The sequence below is a fragment of the Eleutherodactylus coqui genome, unplaced genomic scaffold (genome assembly GCF_035609145.1).
Source record: "Eleutherodactylus coqui strain aEleCoq1 unplaced genomic scaffold, aEleCoq1.hap1 HAP1_SCAFFOLD_652, whole genome shotgun sequence".
NCBI classification, from domain to species: domain Eukaryota; kingdom Metazoa; phylum Chordata; class Amphibia; order Anura; family Eleutherodactylidae; genus Eleutherodactylus; species Eleutherodactylus coqui.
The window spans coordinates 1-10000 of NW_027101893.1; positions in this window are offsets into that span (position 1 = coordinate 1).

Here is a 10000-nt window from a genome sequence, read left to right on the forward strand (position 1 = left end):
TGCACCTGCCAGCGGTGGCTCAACACCCTGGCTGAGCCTCCGATGTCCCCGGGCAGGACCCCAGGAGGCCGGGCACAGACCGCAGCCTGCCCCCTTGCCTTTTGACGAAGCTTGCACGGTCAGAAAAAAAGTTTCAAAGTCCCGACGGGGAGAGAGTGTTGAGGGCGAGGGGGTGCCGGCTGCTCCAGGGGCCGGGGGCAACCCCTGGAGGCTGGGCACGGACCGCGGCACACCCCCTTGCGGTCGAACAAAGTTTGAGGAGACAAGTCATGAAAATGACAAAGTCCAAACGCTCCAGGCGTGCCGGCCAGGGTGGCGGACCCGGCTGGCTGGGCCGGTGGGAGCTGCGGCTGCCGGGGCTGAGCCGAGTGTCGATGTATGTCGTGAGAACCGGTATGAGGGTGATCCTGGTCGCTCCGGGCCGAGGCACGGTTCCAGGAGGGCGGAAGGAGCAGGCCTGTTTCCCCTGATAGCGCCGACGGCGGTAAATTAAGGCCTCGCAAAACGTCAGGACGAACACCTTTTTTGCATATAAGGGAACGAGCGGTGTGCCGTCTTTGACAAAGTGACTATTTCTCAGAGTGCTGGAGTGGGGACCGCTCAAAGTCAAAGCTCCGCGGCCGCCCCTCTGCCACCTCCCCGGGAGCAGAGTCGTCGAGCGCGAGTGTCCACACTCCGCCTGTCCAGGCCGCGGGGCCGACAGGCTGGCTGGCTGCCCGGGGAGACCCCGCTCTCCGAGCGGCCGGGCGCCACGTTCGAGAGTTGTACAAAGCCACCTTGGGGGCCTGCGGAGGCCCCCCTGAGAGCGCCTCCAAGCCCTTGCTGAGAACCCTGTCCTAGATGCCTGCGCAGGCAGGCGGGACCCCACCAGGAGGCCGTGCACAGCCCGCGGCAGCCACTGCTGAAGCCCAGGGCAGTTGGCAGAGATGAGTCTTTGAAAAAAATGACAAAGTCCAAACGCCTCCAGGCGCCGGCCAGGGGGACGGACCCGGCTGGCCGGGCCGGCGGGAGCTGCGGCGGCTGGGGCTGAGCCGAGTGGCGATGCATGTCCTGAGAACCGGGAAGGGGACAAACCGGAGGCTCCAGGCCGGGCGGCAGTTCCAGGAGGTCGGCCTGACTCTGGAGGTTTTCCCCCTGGCTTTTCCCCATTGGCCAAAACGGGGGAAGTCAAAAAAGCACCCCCAGCAGATGTATGCAGAGGGGCTGGCTGGTGATGGGGAGCGGGCTGTTGGCAGCAGTGTGCTGGCTGCAGAGGTGTGCATGGGCGGCTGCGGAGGGCCCCCTGAGTGCACCTGCCCGTGGTGGCTGAAAACCCAGGCTGAGCCTCCGATGTGCCCGGGCAGGACCCCAGGAGGCCGGGCACAGAACGCCGGTTGCCCCTTGCCGTTTGACGAAGCTTGCACGGTCAGAAAAGTTTCAAAGTCCCAACGGGGAGAGAGTGCTGACGGTGATGGGGTGCTGGCTGCTCCAGGGGCCGGGAGGGAGGCCCTGGAGGTGGGCCTGGGGGTGTGGAGGGGCCCCCTGAGAGCACCTACCAGCAGTTGCTCAAGACCCTGCCTGAGCCTCCGGTGTTGCAGGGCAGGACACCCATTGGCGGGGAACAGCAGGTGGCAGCCCCTGCTGAAGTCGTTGGCAGAGATGAGTCTTTGAAAAAACGACAAAGTCCAAACGCTCCAGGCGTGCCGGCCAGGGTGGCGGACCCGGCTGGCTGGGCCAGCGGGAGCTGCGGCTGCCGGGGCTGAGCCGAGTGTCAATGTATGTCGTGAGAACCGGTATGAGGGTGATCCTGGTCGCTCCGGGCCGAGGCGCGGTTCCAGGAGGGCGGAAGGAGCGGGCCCGTTTCCCCTGATAGCGCCGACGGCGGTAAAATAAGGCCTCGCAAAACGTCAGGACGAACACCTTTTTTGCATATAAGGGAACGAGCGGTGTGCGGTCCTTGACAAAGTGACTATTTCTCAATGTGCTGAGGAGTGGGGACCGCTCAAAGTCAAAGCACCGCGGCCGCCCCTCTGCCACCTCCCCGGGAGCAGAGTCATCGAGCGCGAGGGTCCCCACTCCGCCTGTGCAGGCCGCGGGGCCGACAGGCTGGCTGGCTGCCCGGGCAGACCCCGCTCTCCGAGCGGCCGGGCGCCACGTTCGAGAGGTGTACGAAGCCACCTTGGGGGCCTGCGGAGGCCCCCCTGAGAGCGCCTCCAAGCCCTTGCTGAGAACCCTGTCCTAGATGCCTGCGCGGGCAGGCGGGACCCCCCAGGAGGCCGTGCACAGCCCGCGGCAGCCACTGCTGAAGCCCAGGGCAGTTGGCAGAGATGAGTCTTTGAGGAAAAACGACAAAGTCCAAACGCTCCAGGCGCCGGCCAGGGGTGCGGACCCGGCTGGACGGGCCGGCGGGAGCTGCGGCGGCTGGGGAAGAGCCGAGTGTCAATGCATGTCCTGAGAACCGGAAAGGGGACAAACTAGTAGCTCCAGGCCGGGATGGAGTTCCAGGAGGTGGGCCTGACTCCGGAGGTTTTCCCCTTGACATTTTCCCATTGGCCAAAATGGGGGAAGTCAAAAAAGCACCCCCGCCAGATATAGTATGCAGAGGGGCTGGCTGGTGATGGGGAGCGGGCTGTTGGCAGCAGTGTGCTGGCTGCAGAGGTGTGCATGGGCGTCTGCGGAGGGCCCCCTGAGTGCACCTGCCAGGCTGAGCCTCCGATGTGCCCGGGCAGGACCCCAGGAGGCCGGGCACAGAACGCCGGTTGCCCCCTTGCCGTTTGACGAAGCTTGCACGGTCAGAAAAGTTTCAGAGTCCCTACGGGGAGAGAGCGTTGACGGCGAGGGGGCGCTGGCTGCTCCAGGGGCCGGGAGGGAGGCCCTGGAGGTGGGCCTGGGGGTGTGGAGGGGCCCCCTGGGAGCGCCCAACAGTAGTCGGTCAAGACCCTGCCCGAGCCTCTGGTGTTGCAGGGCAGGACACCCTGGAGGCTGGGCACGGACCGCCGGTCGCCCCCCATTGTAGTCCAACAAAGTTTGAAGAGACGAATCACGGAAATCACAAGTCCAAAAATCCCTGAGAACCGGGAAGGGGACAGACCGGTGGCTCCAGGCCGGGCTTGAGTTCCATGAGGTCGGCAGGACTCTGGAGATTGTCCCCCTGGCTTTTCCCCATAGGCCAAAATGGGGGAAGTCAAAAAAGCACCCCCGGCAGATGTATGCAGAGGGGCTGGCTGGTGATGGGGAGCGGGCTGTTGGCAGCAGTGGTGGCCTGGGCGGCTGCAGAGGGCCCCCGAGGTGCACCTACCAGCAGTTGCTCTTGACCCTGCCTGAGCCTCCGGTGTTGCAGGTCAGGACACCCATTGGCGGGGAACAGCAGGTGGCAGCCCCTGCTGAAGTCGTTGGCAGAGATGAGTCTTTGAGAAAAACGACAAAGTCCAAACGCTCCAGGCGCCGGCCAGGGTGGCGGACACGGCTGGCCGGGCCGAGGGGAGCTGCGGCGGCTGGGGAAGAGCCGAGTGTCGATGCAGGTCCTGAGAACCGGGAAGGGGGCAAACCAGTAGCTCCAGGCCGGGCTAGGGTTCCAGGAGGTCGTCCTGACTCTGGAGGTTTTCCCCCTGGCTTTTCCCCATAGGCCAACATGGGGGAAGTCAAAAAAGCACCCCCGGCAGATGTATGCAGAGGGGCTGGCTGGTCATGGGGAGCGGGCTGTTGGCAGTAGTGTGCTGGCTGCGGGGGTGGCCTGGGCGGCTGCGGAGGGCCCCCGAGGTGCACCTACCAGCAGTAGCTCTTGACCCTGCCTGAGCCTCCGGTGTTGCAGGTCAGGACACCCATTGGCGGGGAACAGCAGGTGGCAGCCCCTGCTGAAGTCGTTGGCAGAGATGAGTCTTTGAGAAAAATGACAAAGTCCAAACGCTCCAGGCGTGCCGGCCAGGGGGGCGGACCCGGCTGGCCGGGCCGGCGGGAGCTGCGGCTGCCGGGGCTGAGCCGAGTGTCGATGCATGTCCTGAGAACCGGGAAGGGGGCAAACCAGTAGCTCCAGGCCGGGCCGGAGTTCCAGGAGGTCGGCCTGACTCTGGAGGTTTTCCCCCTGGCTTTTCCCCTATAGGCCAAAATGGTGGAAGTCAAAAAAGCACCCCCAGCAGATGTATGCAGAGGGGCTGGCTGGTCATGGGGAGCGGGCTGTTGGCAGTAGTGTGCTGGCTGCGGGGGTGGCCTGGGCGGCTGCGGAGGGCCCCCGAGGTGCACCTACCAGCAGTAGCTCTTGACCCTGCCTGAGCCTCCGGTGTTGCAGGTCAGGACACCCATTGGCGGGGAACAGCAGGTGGCAGCACCTGCTGAAGTCGTTGGCAGAGATGAGTCTTTGAGAAAAATGACAAAGTCCAAACGCTCCAGGCGTGCCGGCCAGGGGGGCGGACCCGGCTGGCCGGGCCGGCGGGAGCTGCGGCTGCCGGGGCTGAGCCGAGTGTCGATGCATGTCCTGAGAACCGGGAAGGGGGCAAACCAGTAGCTCCAGGCCGGGCCGGAGTTCCAGGAGGTCGGCCTGACTCTGGAGGTTTTCCCCCTGGCTTTTCCCCTATAGGCCAAAATGGTGGAAGTCAAAAAAGCACCCCCGGCAGATGTATGCAGAGGGGCTGGCTGGTCATGGGGAGCGGGCTGTTGGCAGTAGTGTGCTGGCTGCGGGGGTGGCCTGGGCGGCTGCGGAGGGCCCCCGAGGTGCACCTACCAGCAGTAGCTCTTGACCCTGCCTGAGCCTCCGGTGTTGCAGGTCAGGACACCCATTGGCGGGGAACAGCAGGTGGCAGCCCCTGCTGAAGTCGTTGGCAGAGATGAGTCTTTGAGAAAAATGACAAAGTCCAAACGCTCCAGGCGCCGGCCAAGGGGGGCGTACTCGGCCGGCCGGGCCGGCGGGAGCTGCGGCTGCCGGGGCAGAGCCGAGTGTCGATGCATGTCGTGAGAACCGGTATGAGGTTAATCCTGGGCCCTCGGGGCCGAGGCACGGTTCCAGGAGGGCGGAAGGAGCGGGCCTGTTTCCCCTGATAGCGCCGACGGCGGTAAATTAAGGCCTCGCAAAACGTCAGGACGAACACCTTTTTTGCATATAAGGGAACGAGCGGTGTGCGGTCTTTGACAAAGTGACTATTTCTCAATGTGCTGAGAAGGAGTGGGGACCGCTCAAAGTCAAAGCACCGCGGCCGCCCCTCTGCCACCTCCCTGGGAGCAGAGTCATAGAGCGCGAGTGTCCCCACTCAGCCTGTGCAGGCCTCGGGGCCAACAGGCTGGCTGGCTGCCCGGGCGACCCCCCTCCGAGATGCCGGGCCGAGGCGTAGGCAGCCGCCTCCATCACCACCACCCAAGGCGAGAGAGTGGGTCAACGGGAGAGCCGTCGCGGCCGGGGGACCCTCGCCGCGCCCATGTCCGGGGAAGGACCACAAGGGCCCTGCTCCCCGGCGCCCCGGCGAGCGGGTTCACCCTCGGCGCGTACGGCTCTCGAGGATGGGGAAGGGACGCGCGTGGGCGTCCCTCCCGTCCCCCGCGGAAGAAGGCGAGCGACTCTGCGCGTCGGGACACCCCGCGGAGCCCCCTGCGGGGGGAGTACTCCGGGGGAGAAGCGTGGCGCAGGGGGTGCAGCCCTTTCCCAGGCCACCGTGCGACGGCGTCGGTGGGGCCGACGCCGAGAGAGAGAACGATCCGGGCTCTCCCGCCTCAGGGCGGCCGAGAGCGGGGCACGGGCCCCACGTTTGGTGACGGTTTTCCCGAAAGCGAAGGACCCCCGCCTGTCCCCTCGGGCTCCGGCCGATGCGGGCGGTCCAGGGCGGGGATAGGGGACGGCGGCCTGCGGACGACGCGCTTTATCCCCAGAAGGAGCGAGGCATGAGGGGGTGTTCCACCCCCGCCGGCCGGTCTCGCTCCTTCTCCGGGCTACGCCTCGGCGGAGTAAAGACCCCCGGGTCAACGCTCCCGCGTCCGGGTGCCGCCGCGCGTCCCCTTCCCGCGGGGGGTGGATCCCTTCCACCCCTGGCCGTTCGAGGCCCGTGCGCCTCGGGCGGCCTCCCTTCCGAGAGAGGGAGAGAGACGGAGGACGTTGGTCCGCGACGGCGCGAGGCGTCCAAGTTGTGTTCCCCACGGCGGCTACCCGGTCGATCCCGCCCGCCGGTAGCCTAGGCTTTTCCCCACTCTGCCTGTCCAGGCCGCGGGGCCGACGGGCTGTCTGCCCGGGTAGACCCCGCTCTCACCGAGCGGCCGGGCGGCCACGTTCAAGAGGTGTACGAAGCCACCTTGGGGTGGAGCCCTTCCACCCCTGGCCGTCCGAGGCCCGTGCGCCTCGGGCGGCCTCCCTTCCGAGAGAGGGAGAGAGACGGAGGACGGTGGTCCGCGACGGTGCGAGGCGTCCAACTTGTGTTCCCCCACGGCGGCTTCCCGGTCGATCCCGCCCGCCGGTAGCCTAGGCTTTTCCCCGCTCCGCCTGTCCAGGCCGCGGGGCCGACAGGCTGTCTGCCCGGGTAGACCCCGCTCTCCGAGCGGCCGGGCGCCACGTTCAAGAGGTGTACGAAGCCACCTTTGGGGGGGCTGCGGTGCCCCCCGCCCCGAGAGTGCCTCCCAGGCCGAGGGAGCCCGGCGGTCGAGTGTCGTAGGAAAGCGCGTGCCACGGCTGTGTCGGTCACAGGGGCCAGAGGTAGTTTGGGCAACGGCTTAGATCCGTATGAAGCTCATCCTTTCCGGCCTGTTCTGGCGGCGGCTAGGCGCGCGCGCGCGAATGGCACGACGCCCCTGGTTCCAGCGAGGCGACGGCGCCCCGCACCCCACTCTCTGGGCCGAGCAGAGCCCCCGAGCGCAAGGTTCCCCGCTCCGCCTGTCCAGGCCGCGGGGCCAGCAGGCTGTCTGCCCGGGTAGACCCCGCTCTCCGAGCGGCCGGGCCCCAACGTTCAAGAGGTGTACGAAGCCACCTTGAGGTGGAGCCCTTCCACCCCTGGCCGTCCGAGGCCCGCCGGTAGCCTTGGCTTGTCCCCACTCCGCCTGTCCAGGCCGCGGGGCCGACAGGCTGTCTGCCCGGGTAGACCCCGCTCTCCGAGCGGCCGGGCCCCAACGTTCAAGAGGTGTACGAAGCCACCTTTGGGGGGGCTGCGGTGCCCCCCGCCCCGAGAGTGCCTCCCAGGCCGAGGGGAGCCAGGCGGTCGAGTGTCGTAGGAAAGCGCGTGCGCGGCTGTGTCGGTCACACGGGCCAGAGTTAGTTTGGGCAACGGCTTAGATCCGTATGCAGCTCAACCTTTCCGGCCTGTCCTGGCGGCGGCTAGGCGCGTGCGAACGTCACAACGCCCCTGGTTCCAGCGAGGCGACGGCGCCCCGCACCCAACTCTCCGGGCCGAGCAGAGCCCCCGAGCGCAAGAGTACCCGCTCCGCCTGCCCAGGCCGCGGGGCCGACAGGCTGTCTGCCCGGGTAGACCCCGCTCTCCGAGCGGCCGGGCGCCATGTTCAAGAGGTGTACGAAGCCACCTAAAGGGGGCTGCGGTGGCCCCCTGCCCCGAGAGTGCCTCCCAGGCCGAGGGAGCCCGGCGGTCGAGTGTCGTAGGAAAGCGCGCGCGCGGCTGTGTCACACGGGCCAGAGTTAGTTTGGGCAACGGCTTAGATCCGTATGCAGCTCAACCTTTCCGGCCTGTTCTGGCGGCGGCTAGGCGCGCGCGAACGTCACGACGCCCCTGGTTCCAGCGAGGCGACGGCGCCCCGCACCCCGCTCTCCGGGCCGTGCAGAGCGGCCGCTCTCGCTCCTTGGAGCAGAGCCCCCGAGCGCAAGAGTCCCCGCTCCGCCTGTCCAGGCCGCGGGGCCGACAGGCTGTCTGCCCGGGTAGACCCCGCTCTCCGAGCGGCCGGGCCCCAACGTTCAAGAGGTGTACGAAGCCACCTTAAGGGGGCTGCGGTGCCCCCCGCCCCGAGAGTGCCTCCCAGGCCGAGGGGAGCCTGGCGGTCGAGTGTCGTAGGAAAGCGCGTGCGCGGCTGTGTCGGTCACACGGGCCAGAGTTAGTTTGGGCAACGGCTTAGATCCGTATGCAGCTCAACCTTTCCGGCCTGTTCTGGCGGCGGCTAGGCGTGCGCGCACGGCACGACGCCCCTGGCTCCAGCGATGCGACGGCGCCCCGCACCCCACTCTCCGGGCCGAGCAGAGTGGCCGCTGTCGCTCCTTGGAGCAGAGCCCCCGAGCGCAAGTGTCCCCGCTCCGCCTGTCCAGGCCGCGGGGCCAACAGGCTGTCTGCCCGGGTAGACCCCGCTCTCCGAGCGGCCGGGCCCCAACGTTCAAGAGGTGTACGAAGCCACCTCGGGGGGCTGCGGTGCCCCCCGCCCCGAGAGTGCCTCCCAGGCCGAGGGGAGCCAGGCGGTCGAGTGTCGTAGGAAAGCGCGTGCGCGGCTGTGTCGGTCACACGAGCCAGAGTTAGTTTGGGCAACGGCTTAGATCCGTATGCAGCTCAACCTTTCCGGCCTGTTCTGGCGGCGGCTAGGCGCGCGCGAACGTCACGACGCCCCTGGTTCCAGCGAGGCGACGGCGCCCCGCACACAACTCTCCGGGCCGAGCAGAGCCCCCGAGCGCAAGAGTCCCCGCTCCCGCCTGTCCAGGCCGCGGGGCCGACAGGCTGTCTGCCCGGGTAGACACCGCTCTCCGAGCGGCCGGGCCGCAACGTTCAAGAGGTGTACGAAGCCACCTTGGGGGGCTGCGGAGCCCCCCATCCCCATGAGAGCGCCTCACAGGCTTTGCTGATAACCCCGTCCTAGCTGCCTGCGCGGGCAGGCGGGACCCCCAGGAGGCCGCGCACAGCCCGCGGCAGCCACCGCTGAAGTCCACAGCAGTTGGCAGATAGGAGTCTTGGAGAAAAAAACGACAAAGTGCAAACGCTCCAGGCGCCGACCAGGGGTGCGTACCTGGCTGGCCGGGCCGGCGGGAGCTGCGGCTGCTGGAGTTGCACCGAGTGTCGATGCATGTCGTGAGAACCGGTATGAGGTTGAACCTGGGCCCTCGGGGCCGAGGCGCGGTTCCAGGGAGACGGAAGGAGCGGGCGTGTTTCCCCTGATAGCGCCGACGACGGTAAAATAAGGCCTCGCAAAACGTCAGGACGAACACCTTTTTTGCATATAAGGGAACGAGCGGTGTGCGGTCTCTGACCAAGTGAGTATTTCTCAAACTCGAAGCACCCGCGGCGGCCTCCCCTCTGCCGCCACCCCGCACCCTCCTGGGGCAGAGCCACCGAGAGCAAGAGTCCCCCCCCGCACTCCGCCTGCGCAGGCCGCGGGGCCAGCAGGCTGGCCGGCTTGCCCGCCCGGGCGACCCCCCTCCGAGATGCCGGGCCGAGGCCTTCCGCGCCGCCATCCCACGCGAGAGAGAGTGGGTCGACGTGAGAGCCGACGCGGCCAGGGGACCCTCGCCGCGCCCCTGTCCGGGGCAGGACCTCAAGGGCCGAGCACCCCTACCGAGCCCCGGACGAACTCCGGCGAGCAGGTCCACACGCCGGCGTACGGCTCTCGGCGACGGGGAAGGGGACGCGCGGGCGCCCCTCCCGTCCCCCGAGCCAGAGTCCCGCCCTTGGCCCCCTCCGCGGGGTCACAAGGACGGGCGACCCCCTTCGGTCTACCCTCCCGCCGGGAGGTTGGCTTCGCGCAGACGGTCCGAGGCGGAAGAAGGCGAGCGACCCTGCCGCCGCGACACCTCGCGGAGCCCCCTGCGGGGGGAGCACTCCGGGGGACGCGTGGCTCAGGGATGCAGCCCTTTCCCAGGCACCGTGCGATGGCGTCGGGGGTCGACGCCGAGCGACAACGACCCGAGCTCTCCCGCCTCAGGGCGGCCGAGAGCGCGGCGCGGCCCCCTTTGTTTCGCGTGACGGTTTTTCCCGAGCGCGAAGGACCCCCGCCTGTCCCCTCGGGCTTCGGCCGAGGCGGGCGGTCCGGAGCGGCGCGGGGATAGGGGACGGCGGCCCGCGGACGGACGCGTCTTTCCCGGAGAGCGAGACGGTGTGTGGGGGGGTGTTGCACCCCCGCCGCCCGCGCT